This window comes from Hyla sarda, chromosome 4, assembly GCF_029499605.1.
Source record: "Hyla sarda isolate aHylSar1 chromosome 4, aHylSar1.hap1, whole genome shotgun sequence".
NCBI lineage: Eukaryota > Metazoa > Chordata > Amphibia > Anura > Hylidae > Hyla > Hyla sarda.
The window spans coordinates 138857953-138870192 of NC_079192.1; the positions used below are offsets into that span (position 1 = coordinate 138857953).

Below are 12240 nucleotides of genomic sequence, written 5' to 3' on the forward strand. Positions count from 1 at the left end.
ATACCCCACAAATGACCCCATTATAAAAACTGCACCCCTCAAAGTATTCAAAATGACATTCAGTAAGTGTGTTAACCCGTTAGGTATTTCACAGGAATAAAGGAGAAAATTCCAAATCTTCAATTTTTACACTTGCATGTTCTTGTAAACCCAGTTTTTGAATTTTTACAAGTGGTAAAAGGAGAGAAATCTTCCTAAAATTTGTAACCCAATTTCTCTCGAGCAAGGAAATACCTCATATGTGTATGTCAAGTGTTCAGCGGGCGCAGTAGAGGGCTCACAAGGGAAGGAGCGACAGTGGGATTTTGGAGAGTGAGTTTTTCTGAAATGGTTTTTGGGGGGCATGTCACATTTAGGAAGCCCCTATGGTGCCAGAACAGCAGAAAAACCACATGGCATACCATTTTGGAAACTAAACCCCACAAGGCACGTAACAAGGGGTCCAGTGAGCCTTAACACCCCACAGTTGTTTGACGATTTTTTGTTAAAGTTGGATGTGTAAATTATTTTTAAATTTTTTTCACTAAAATGCTGGTTTTCCCCCAAATGTTAAATTTTTACAAGGGGTAATAGGATAAAATGCCCCCCAAAATTTGAAACCCCATCTCTTCTGAGTATGGAAATACCCCATGTGTGGGCGTCAAGTGCTCTGCTGGCGCACTACAATGTTCAGAAGAGAAGGAGTCACATTTGGCTTTTAGAAAGCAAATTTTGCTGAAATGGTTTTTGGGGGGCATGTCCCATTTAGGAAGCCCCTATGGTGCCAAGACAGCAAAAAAAAAAAAAAAAAACACATGGCATACTATTTTGGAAACTAAACCCCTCAAGGAACGTAACAAGGGGTACAGTGAACCTTAACACCCCACAGGTGTTTGACGACTTTTCGTTAAAGTTGGACATGTAAATGATTTTTTTTTCACTAAAATGCTGGTTTTGCCCCAAATTTTAAATTTTTACAAGGGGTAATAGGAGAAAATGCCCCCCAAAATTTGTAACCCCATCTCTTCTGAGTATGGAAGTACCCCATGTGTGGACGTCAAGTGCTCTGCTGGCGTGCTATAATGCTCAGAAGAGAAGGACAAAAAGCCAAGGAGCCTCCAAGGGAGCGGTGGACATCAAGAGGCGCTGGACACACTCGTGGGGTAGAATACACTTTAATCACCCATCATGCAACGCGTTTCACAGATTATCTGCTTCATCAGGCATCAGGGTCAGGATGCCTGATGAAGCAGATAATCTGTGAAACGCGTTGCATGATGGGTGATTAAAGTGTATTCTACCCCACGAGTGTGTTCAGAGCCTGTTGATGTCCACCGCTCCCTTGGAGGCTCCTTGGCTTTTTGTTTATCTGTCCTGAGGTGGACCGGCTGCTGGCACACTTTCACACAAGCCTTTTTCCATTGTTACACTTGGTGAGTGTAACATCCTGGGTGAGCATTGTATTTACCTCTGTTCACCCGTGTATTTTTAAGTGGTAATGTGCTAGGTTGCGCCCTCTCTATTCCTCTGTTTCCAGAAGAGAAGGAGTCACACTTGGCTTTTAGAAAGCAAATTTTGCTGAAATGGTTTTTGGGGGGCATGTCCCATTTAGGAAGCCCCTATGGTGCCAGGACAGCAAAAAAAAAAAAAAAAAAAAAACACATGGCATACTATTTTGGAAACTACACCCCTCATGAAATGTAACAAGGGGTACAGTGAACCTTAACACCCCACAGGTGTTTGACGACTTTTCATTAAAGTTGGATGTGTAAATGATTTTTTTTTCACAAAAATGCTGGTTTTGCCTCAAATTTTACATTTTTACAAGGGTTAATAGGAGAAAATGCCCCCCAAAATCTGTAACCCCATCTCTTCTGAGTATGGAAGTACCCCATGTGTAGACGTCAAGTGCACTGTGGGCGCACTACAATGCTCAGAAGAGAAGGAGTCACATTTGCAAATTTTGCTGAAATGGGGGGGGGGGGGGATGTCACATTTAGGAAGCCCCTATGGTGCCATAACAGCAAAAAAAACTAAACATATGGCATAATATTTTGAAAACTACACCACTCAAGGAACTTAACAAGGGGTACAGTGAGCCTTAACACCCCACAGGTGTTTGATACATGTTCATTATAATGGGATGTGAAAAGGAAAAATTTGATTTTTTACACAAAAATGCTGGGGTTACCCCAAATTTTTCATTTTCACAAGTGGTAACAGGAGAAAATGTCACCGTAAATTTGTAGATACATTTCTTTGGAGTAAGGACATACCTCATGGCTGAATGATAGGAGCTCAACGGGTGCACACTGTACTCTTAAGAGCAGGAGATCAGTCAGGGTCTTGAGCTTTCGCGTTGCTGCCTATGGAGTAGGAACAGTGGGACCCTCCCCTCAAGGAGCATTACATGGGGTAAACAACTGGAGTACACTAAGTAACTAAAATGGGGTAAAGTGGGACGTAAAAAAAATAAAACCGGTTATGTTCCCAGAATGATGACCCAGAGCATAGCCAAAATTAAAGAATATGCCCGCCACAAACCCTATGCTCTGAATCATCATTCTGGGAATGTGATGTGTGTAGCCGTCCCTAACCTGTTGCCTCAAATGCGCACCCCGCTCCGGTGGAGAGAGAGCACTGCACATTTGAGGCAACATAAAAAGTCCCCGATGATAGTGACTCAGTGACCCATGACTCATTTTTGGAAAAAATACCCCCAGAGGTCATATCAGGTTTAATAGTTTTTGGGGCAATTTAGTGGTTTCATGGGGTTAAAATTTGCAATGTACTCTGGACTTGGTACATTGGGGTCAAATTATGGAAAATTAAAATGAAAAGGGAAAATTTAGAACTCCATGGAAGTGTGATACTCCCTGAAGCAATCCTTAATGCAGAGGCCCGGATGATCGGGGCAAGTGTCACATTGAGTGGTGGTGTCCTTTTGAATCCTTCTCTTGTAACACACTCTGCATCTTTTCTGGGTTCATCCCTTCTTTCCAGTGTGGGGGACTTCACCTGGAAAGTGTTGGCCTGGGACGATCCTGGCACCTATAACTCCAGTTCCTTGGGAAGTCCGGCCTGCTCTTTCCCAGTCAGCAAAGATCAGGACCTTTAGGACTTCTTCTTGGAACTGAAGGTATGTCCCTGTGTTGCCAGTGTACTGGGACAGTACAAAAGCGTTGTACATGTCAACCTGTACCAAGTAGACCGCAACTTTTTTGTACCATACCCGTGTTTTCCGCATGGCGTTGTATGGCTTGAGGACTTGATCAGAAAGATCAACTCCCCCCCATATACCGATTGTAGTGCAGAATACAATCAGGCTTGAGGACCGGTGTTGGGGTACCTCGCACAGGGACGGGTGAGCTGCCGTTACCATGAATTGTGGTCAGCATTAGTGTTGCTCGCGAATATTCGCAATGCAAATTTTATTCGCAAATATTGCATATTCGCGAATTCGCGAATATTCGCGAATATAGCACTATATACTCGTAATTACGAATATTCTTTTTTTTTTTTTTTTTCACAGTACACATCACAGTGATCACCCCTCTCTGCTTCCAGCTTGGGTGGTGTAAAGAAGGCTGTAATACTACTGATGCAAATTTTCGCATATGCAAATTTTCGCTTATGCTGATTTTTGTATGTGCTAATTTTTGCATATTTAAATTTTCTCATACGCGAATTTTCGCATATGTGAAAATAAAACAAGAATATTACGAATATGCGAATATTCGCGAATATATGATGAATATTCGTCCATATATTCGCTAATATTCGTGAATTCGAATATGGCCTATGCCGCTCAACACTAGTCAGCATAAGGACATCCCTCTTATCCTTATACCTGACCAGCAACAGGTTTTCATGGGTAAGGGCACGAGACTCACCCTTGGACATAGGTGTCTGCAGAAAATTTAGAGGGAGGCCTCTCTGGCTTTTCCGCACAGTCCCACAAGTGGACGTGGATCTGGCGGCAAGGGATATGAAGAGAGGGATGCTGGTATAAAAGTTGTCCACGTAAAAGGTGGTAACCCTTATCCAGCAATGGGTACACAAGGTCCCAAACGATTTTCTCGCTAACACCCAGAGTAGGGGAACAATCTGGGGGTTCAATACGGGAATCTCGTCCCTCATACACTCTAAACTTGAGAGTGTACCCGGAGGTACTCTAACAAAGTTTATGGAGCTGCACGCCATACCGCGCCCGCTTCGAGGGAATATACTGGCGGAAGATGAGTCTCCTCTTAAAACTGATAATAGACTCATCAATCGAGAGCTCCCTGAGGGGTTCGTTGGCCTCCAAAAATAATGCAGGCATTTCCGAATGGCCTCGAACCGCCTCCGTGCCATGGCCATACTGTAAAGCGAGGTCTGGTATAGGACGTCCCCGCTCCAGTACTGCCTGACACTTGGTTTTTTGACCAGGCCCATATACAGCACGAGGCCCCAAAATGTCCTCATCTCTGCTGCATCAATGGCGTACGATTCATTGGGCCTGGCCAAAACGGAATCAGGGTGGTGGGCGATGAACTGCCTGGCGTACAGATTCGTCTGCTCCACCTTGTGATTGTAAAAACTGTCACTGAAAAAATAACTGAAATAGTCAATTTCAGTGAATCCAGAATTGTCAATCCGGATTCTGGAGTCGCCAACAAACTCCGGAATCCGTGGCTGATAAGCCTCTGGGGGTCTCCAGACAGGTTCTTCGGAAGGGGGCTCCGGTAAACTTGTCTGGGGGGTCGGACTCCTAGTACGAGCGGCATCACCACTCGCACTAGTGCCGGCCACTGGGCCACTGTACAGGGGACTCATCATCAGTACTAGATGATGAGGATGACGATGAAGAACACAGGAATGTACTATCTTCATCGTCCTCACTGACAGATTCGGAGTCGGAGGCAAGAAAAGCGTATGCCTCCGCTACCGAAAATGCCCGGTGAGCCATCACCTTTTTTTCTACGGTGGCAGGGGGGGCGGTGTCGGGGGGGAGTATGTAGTGTTGTGTGCTTGGTGTAAAAAAAATGGGGGCAAATCTCAGCGCCCTGAACCCCTAATAGGGCCCGGATCACACTGAAAAAACTGTGGTGGACCCTTGGGGACCTATTAGGGGGTTGGGGGGGGGAATTTTTAACTTTTTTTAAACTTTTTACCCTACCTTTCCCTGGGCTGGATTCTTTCCCTGTTCTATGGGGGCTTCTGATCTCCTGAGTGGGCTCCGGTCTCGGCAGAGGGGGGGGGGGACCCCTGCGTTCTCCAGCAGCTCTGACCGCTAACTGAACTCAGCCAGTGGCAGGAGCTGCAGGAGGAGGCTGTTAACTCCTCCCCTGCCGGGTGCTATTGGCTGGACGATCGTCCAGCCAATAGCAGCGATCCTGGGGGGGTGACAAAATCGCCTCCTCCCCATAGATACAGGAGGTGATTGGGGGTGTAACCTACACCCCTCGATCACCTTGTATCTCAGGGTCAGCGGGTCACCCGTGACCCTGCATCACCCGAATAGCGGCAGAATTCACCAACGATCTGCCGCAATCGCCGACATGGGGGGGCTCGGCATTTGCACGGGGTGCCTGCTGATCGATATCAGCAGTCACCCTGGTCTGGTCCCTGCCAGGTGCGCAGCAGGGACAGAATTTCGTCATGACGTACCCGTACGTCCTTGGTCCTTAAGTACCAGGGAGCTAGGACGTATGTGTACGTCCATGGTCCTTAACAGGTTAAAGGGGCAAATGGCTACCTACTGATAGTTTATATTCAAACACAGATTGTCCTGATTTATTGTTTTAAACTTGCATGATACTACATATTGTTCACACAGAGCACCTGACCTGGGCTGGTTTACTGAGTGCAATTCACATAGGGGGAGATTAATCAAAACCTGTCCAGAGGAAAAGTTGCCCAGTTGCCCATAGCAACCAATCAGCTCGCTTCTTTCATTTTAAACAAGGCCTCTGCAAAATGAAAGAAGCGATCTGATTGGTTGCTATGGACAACTGGGAGACTTTTCCTCTAGACAGGTGTTGATAAATCTCCCCCAAAGAGATCAGGAGCAAATTGTGCAGGTCTGTTTATGTATGTGTTCATGCAAGCAAGAGTGTGTTTATGTGTGTGTGTATATATATATATATATATATATATATATATGTAAATATATACACGCATGCGCGCAGCGTGAGTTTGTGCTTTAGGGTGCACACCCTAATGCAATAGGCTGCGCACGCCTATGTGTTTGCTAAAGAAATCTTTTTAAATTGTACAAAAGAAAAGTGAAATATTCTTTGATATTTGTATACAATATGAATAATATTCAATAATTTGGGTAATTTTGACCATTTCATCACTAATGAACAACCTGTAATGCTAATCCTATACGAAACATTTTATTTAACTTTTCTATTGAAATGTACAAGTCATTTAACACAATTTCAAAATGTGGTCCTCCCATGGCGCTCTGCCCAGTGTTCTAAATGTGCATACCTTTATTTGTACAACGACATGCATATAATACTATTATTTTAAAGCAATATTTGTACATCCATTTGGTGTTTAGAATTGGTGGTGAACAGATGTGATAAAGGAAAGCACAGCAAGTGACTATATTGCCTGAGCTTTTGGTGTATTTCTTCATCCTTATCATTCTCTGGGCAATAATGTCACATCCATACAAGCTTCACTTTCTTCGGCTCCATTAGTTATTCGACTGTTAATCTTGCCAGCAATTAAACTTAATGAAGCCATTTGTTTTTTCTTTATATTGGGTTTCCTCTGTGCCCTTGTGGCTGCTGGCGAATGTTGCTCGGTGTAGCATTACAAACTGAATAAATGTTCTCATAGATCTCATTTCTTACACTGCCATAGAATAAACTTGTCAAGGAAAAGTGTACTTTAAAAAAAATATTGTATATTTAATCAAGTGTATTTATACTGTAAATCTCATTTACTTTAGGCCTTACCTGAAGTAAATGAGCAGAGACGGCAGTGATTGGTCTCTTCCCTGTAAGGGTATGTTCACATGTGACAACAGTGCTGCAACAAGAAACAGCTACACTACCACATAGGAAAATTAAAAAAAAAGTGTACCGTATATACTCGAGTATAACCCGACCCGAATATAAGCCGAGGTCCCTAATTTCACCCCAAAAACCCAGGAAAAGTTATTGACTCGACTATAAGCCTAGGGTGGGAAATACATCATCCCCCCATGTCATCATCCAGACCCCCCATCATCATCCCCCCCTTCATCATCCAGACCCCCGTCATCATCCAGACCCCCGTCATCATCACCCCCATTCATCATCACCGCCTATCAATCCCTTCATTAGTGGTCTACAATCTGCGAACCTCCAGATGTTACAAAACTATAACTCCCAGCATGCCCGGACAACCATCGGCTGTCCGGGCATGCTGGGAGTTGTAGTTCTGAAACATCTGGAGGTCCGCAGGTTGAAGACCACTGCGGCCTTCATCATCATCCAGACTCCCCTTTAGTTTTCTACTCACCTCCCCTCGGTCCCTGCGCATGAACGTCCCTGTGCGTCATCATCAAGGCAATGTCAGTAGGCCGGGGCCGGCCCGGAGTGGAGAAGAGGGCCTCCCGGTGAAAATGGACAGCCTGGAATGACTAACCCTCCCCACCAGACGGTCCCTGCAGCATAGATGGCTTGGACCAGATCACTCTTCCTTCCCACCGAGGGGAGGTGAGTAGAAAACTAAAGGGGGGGGTCTGGATGATGACGAAGGCCGCAGTGGTCTTCAACCTGCGGACCTCCAGATGTTTCAAAACTACAACTCCCAGCATGCCCGAACAGCCAATGGGAGTTGTAGTTTTGCAACATCTGGAGGTCCGCAGGTTGAAGACCACTGAGAAAGGATTGACAGGAGGAGAGTTCACTCAAGTATAAGCCGGGGGGGGGGGGGCGTTTTCAGCGCGAAAAATCGTGCTGAAAAACTCGGCTTATACTCGAGTATATACGGTAAGTATAATCATTTTTAAGTATAAGTTTTGTGTACAGGTCCATATGTATAGATCAACTCATATTTGAAAAATGGGACAGCAAATATCAAATAACAACTGAAATGAAAGAGTACCTTCATTCCTGGCCCTGGCGGCAGGGCAAAAATATTGTGGCCGATTCTAAACCTATGACTTGCTTACAGACTATCGCCATCTGGAAACACAATTGCTGAAAGTCTCATGCAGGTCTATGGGAATTCCGGAAAATCCGTCTTCAGATCGCCATAGTCTGCAAGCAAGTCCTAGGATCATAAGCACCCATGATATATTTGCACATATTCTGCCGCTGCGACCAAGATTAGAGGTTCCCTTTGAAGAGGTTTTCTAGGATTTTACAAAACCAGGCTGTGAGCTGGAAACCGACATAATATAGGGAGAATAACGTGACTTATTTGTAAGTGTTAAGCCTAATTGGCTTTATTTGTGGGAGTGGTGTGGGGTATATAACCACCCCTCTCCCACATCTGGGGGCGTGTGTTACGTTGGCGGTAGTTCTCTAGTAGTCTACCGTGTTAGTGCATACATCCCCCCCGAAGTGTCGTTGGTAGTGGGTAGCGGTTCTATCCCACGTCCTCGTAGAGGTTGGTTAGGTAAGTGCCAGTGTGGCTCTATGTCGTTCAGCCCGGGTTCGTAGTGCCGGAGCAGGCTCACCCCCAGCTGGGTCGCTTGCCTCCTCGCGCTCCCCTAGGTTTTTGGTACCCTGTTTTTTCTTCGCTTCTGTTGTTTCCCCATTTCCGTGTTCCCCCGCCGCTCACCTGGCCCGCCCGGTTCCCGGTCCCGAGGGAATGGAGTTGCGCCTGCTGCCGGGCTCGGGGATCCCGTCCCACACTCAAGATCGCGGTGCGGGGCTGCGGGGGGCGGGGTCTCCATTCGCCCCGGCGGTCGGTGTCGCTCCGGGGGCTCCGTTCCTGCGCCCAGCTCTGCGGCGACCACGGGGCTGCAGGGGCGGGGCTCCACCGTCACGGGGGGCGGCGCCACTCCCCAGAGTCGCAGGGTGCCGTCCCACAGCCGGGTCCGGGCGCTCTCCCCCCTTTTTTGCTGGCTCCCGGCGTGCTTATGCATGGTCGGGTGCTGCGGGGGGGGGGGGGGGAGGCGTCCGGGATCTGGGCTGTCGGGGAGTGGGCATCGGCATCACCCAGGTTCGGCCACCATCTCACACCTGCCCCCCCCTTTTCACCCCCCCCTCTCACACTGCCCCCCACCCCCCTCTCCCTTCTCAAAAAAAAAAAAAAAGAAGAGGGGGCAACAAGAAGAAGAAGGGGGGAACCAGGGGGAGGGTTGGTCATCTATCCCATGCCCTACGGCCAGGCACATGCTGTCCCTTAACATTAATGACTCTAGAATTTGTCTTACCCTTCAGGTTCCATTGTTGTTCCTAAGCCCCACAAGTGGCTTCGCCTTTCAGCTTTCAGCTCAAGGTATATAAAAAAAAAAAACGCATATACTGATTTCAATTCTTCTCACATAGCCATCAGTTCTCACTTCCGCACGGCATTCAATCATTCTGGCCAACACATTCCACGCGCCGGACCCGCCGCTGACGCGGCCCAGGGCCTCGGGCGGCCGACCCCCCCGTACAGCCTGGGCCGTTCGCGTCAGTGGGGGCCTTGGTGTAGCCCATTGTTCCTGACTTGCTTCAGCGCAACGCAACTCGACACACACGAACACTGGGTCATCCGTTAACTGACACACCCCCCCAAAAAAATAAAATAAATAAAATAAGGGGAAAACTCATTTTTAGCCCACCACGTCATGCACTCATCACGTCAGGCACTCAGCTGCCACCCATTTTTTCACTTATTTGTTGTCTGTCTCTGTGTATCCCCTCAGCCGTGAGCTGGGTCGTGCCTATTCAGGCTCCCTTTATTCCCACAACTCAGGATACAGCAGGTCAGTGTTATAAAACATCAGCTAGGGTTGTTCAGGTACCCTCCCGGTTTCTCACTAGCATCTAACTTTGTCTACCGGCACCCGTTGCTGGCCCGGACAGGTTCCGACGCGGCATGTCGCAACCATCTGACATTGAGGACACCCTCTCCGTTCCCGAGACCCCAGCAAGAGCTTCGGACCGGGGCAGCGTGTCCTCCTACCGTACCTGGACAGTCCCCAAACTGATGCAGGAGCTCAGGAGGAGGGGCACCCCCTTTCCGGCCTCAGCCAAGAAAGGGGAGCTGTTCAACCTGCTGGGCACAGACCGGGCCCCCCCGGCGAGGCAGGCAGCAGCATCGGACCAAACGTCCAGTGCTTCACTTTCACAGCTCCACACCATGATGAGCCAGGTGCTCACGTCAGTGTCCGGGCTCCAGGATAGACTAGAGGACATGGAACGCGCCAGGGTCACGGACACAGCCCCAGGCCCCGCTGTTCCTGTTGCTTCTACCTCTCAGGCTCCGCCTTCAGGTATGCATCAGCCTCCCCCGAATATTACACCTGCACACTTTATCCCGGCAGCAATTAAAAAAGACATTCGGGAGGGTAAGAATGTCAACTTGGCTCTTCTGCTGATAGCCACCACGGACATCAATGACACCAAAACCGTTGCCTGTGGCGATCTCGCTGTCACCTTCAAAAGCAAAGATGCCAGGATACATTAATAAAATGTATTAAAAAAGTAGGAATATTGGACTTTTTTTTTTTTTCGTTCACGCCGTTCACAGTACGGGATCATTAACATTTTATTTTAATAGTTCGGACATTTACGCACGCGGCGATACCAAATATGTCTATAAAAAAAAATTTTACGCTTTTTGGGGGTAAAATAGGAAAAAAACGGACGTTTTACTTTTTTGTTGGGGGAGGGGATTTTTCACTTTTTTTTTACTTTTACTTTTACATTTTTTTACATTTTTTTTACACTTGAATAGTCCCCATAGGGGACTATTCATAGCAATACCATGATTACTAATACTGATCTGTTCTATGTATAGGACATAGGACAGATCAGTATTATCGGTCATCTTCTGCTCTGGTCTGCTCGATCACAGACCAGAGCAGGAGACGCCGGGAGCCGCACGGAGGAAGGAGAGGGGACCTCCGTGCAGCGTTATGAATGATCGGATCCCCGCAGCAGCGCTGCGGGCGATCCGATCATTCATTCAAATCGCGAACTGCCGCAGATGGCGGGATCTGTATTGATCCCGGCACCTGAGGGGTTAATGGCGGACGCCCGCGAGATCGCGGGCGTCGGCCATTGCCGGCGGGTCCCTGGCTGCGATCAGCAGCCGGGATCAGCCGCGCATGACACGGGCATCGCTCCGATGCCCGCGGTTATGCTTAGGACGTAAATGTACGTCCTGGTGCGTTAAGTACCACCGCACCAGGACGTACATTTACGTTCTGCGTCCTTAAGGGGTTAAGGACTGAGCCCTTTTTCGCAATTCTGACCACCATCGCTTTATGAATTAATAACTCGAAAACGCTTTTACCGAATATTCTGATTCTGAGATAGTTTTTTCGTAACATATTCTACTTTGTTTTGGTGGTAAATTTTCGGCGTTACTTGCATCCTTTTTTGGTGAAAAATCCCCAAATTTCATGAAAATTTTGAAAATTTAGTATTTTTCTAACTTTGAAGCTCTCTGCTTGTAAGGAAAATGGATATTCCCAATACATTTTATTTTCATTTACTTCTATTAAAAAATCTTACTCCTTCCAGTACTTTTTAGGGGCTGTATACTACAGAGGAAATGTTTATCTTTTTGGATTTCTCTTATGTCAGGACCACAGCGCTCTATGCTGACCTCTGCTGTCCAGTTTAGGAACTGTCCAGAGCAGCATATGTTTGCTATGGGGATTTTCTCCTGCTCTGGACAGTTCCTAAAATGAACAGCAGAGGTCAGCAGAGAGCACTGTGGTCGGGACATAAGAGAAATCCAAAAATATAAACATTTCCTCTTTACTATACAGACCCTAAAAAGTACTGGAAGGATTAAGATTTTTTAATAGAAGTAATTTACAAATCTGTTTAACTTTCTGGCACCAGTTAATTAACAAAAAAAAAAGTTTTAGTACCCCTTTAAGCAAATAATTGCCGTAAGCTGTGTTGTTAAAGTTCCTGTCATTTTGTAGTCTTTTTCCATTACAAGTAATGTGTTTGCGGCTTTATGTCATCTCAATCCGGAGCACTGAAAAATGCTAAATCCAAGAAGCTGTTAGTAAATGTAAGTGGATACATCTGAAATCATTAATATGAAATATAGTCAGAGCAGACTTGTCATTACATAAATAACCTACAGGCTGTGACT

At 46.7% G+C, this 12240-nt stretch overlaps 1 long non-coding RNA gene across 1 annotated transcript in view; it reads left to right on the plus strand.

Moving 5' to 3' along the window:
- Positions 1-5947: 5947 nt before the first annotated feature.
- The window catches only part of LOC130368514 (uncharacterized), a 45575-nt gene continuing 39282 nt past the window's right edge, over positions 5948-12240 (plus strand). Inside the window, exon 1 of the long non-coding RNA XR_008892492.1 lies at positions 5948-6044. This is a non-coding gene — a long non-coding RNA (uncharacterized LOC130368514). The remainder of the gene's footprint in view (positions 6045-12240) is intronic.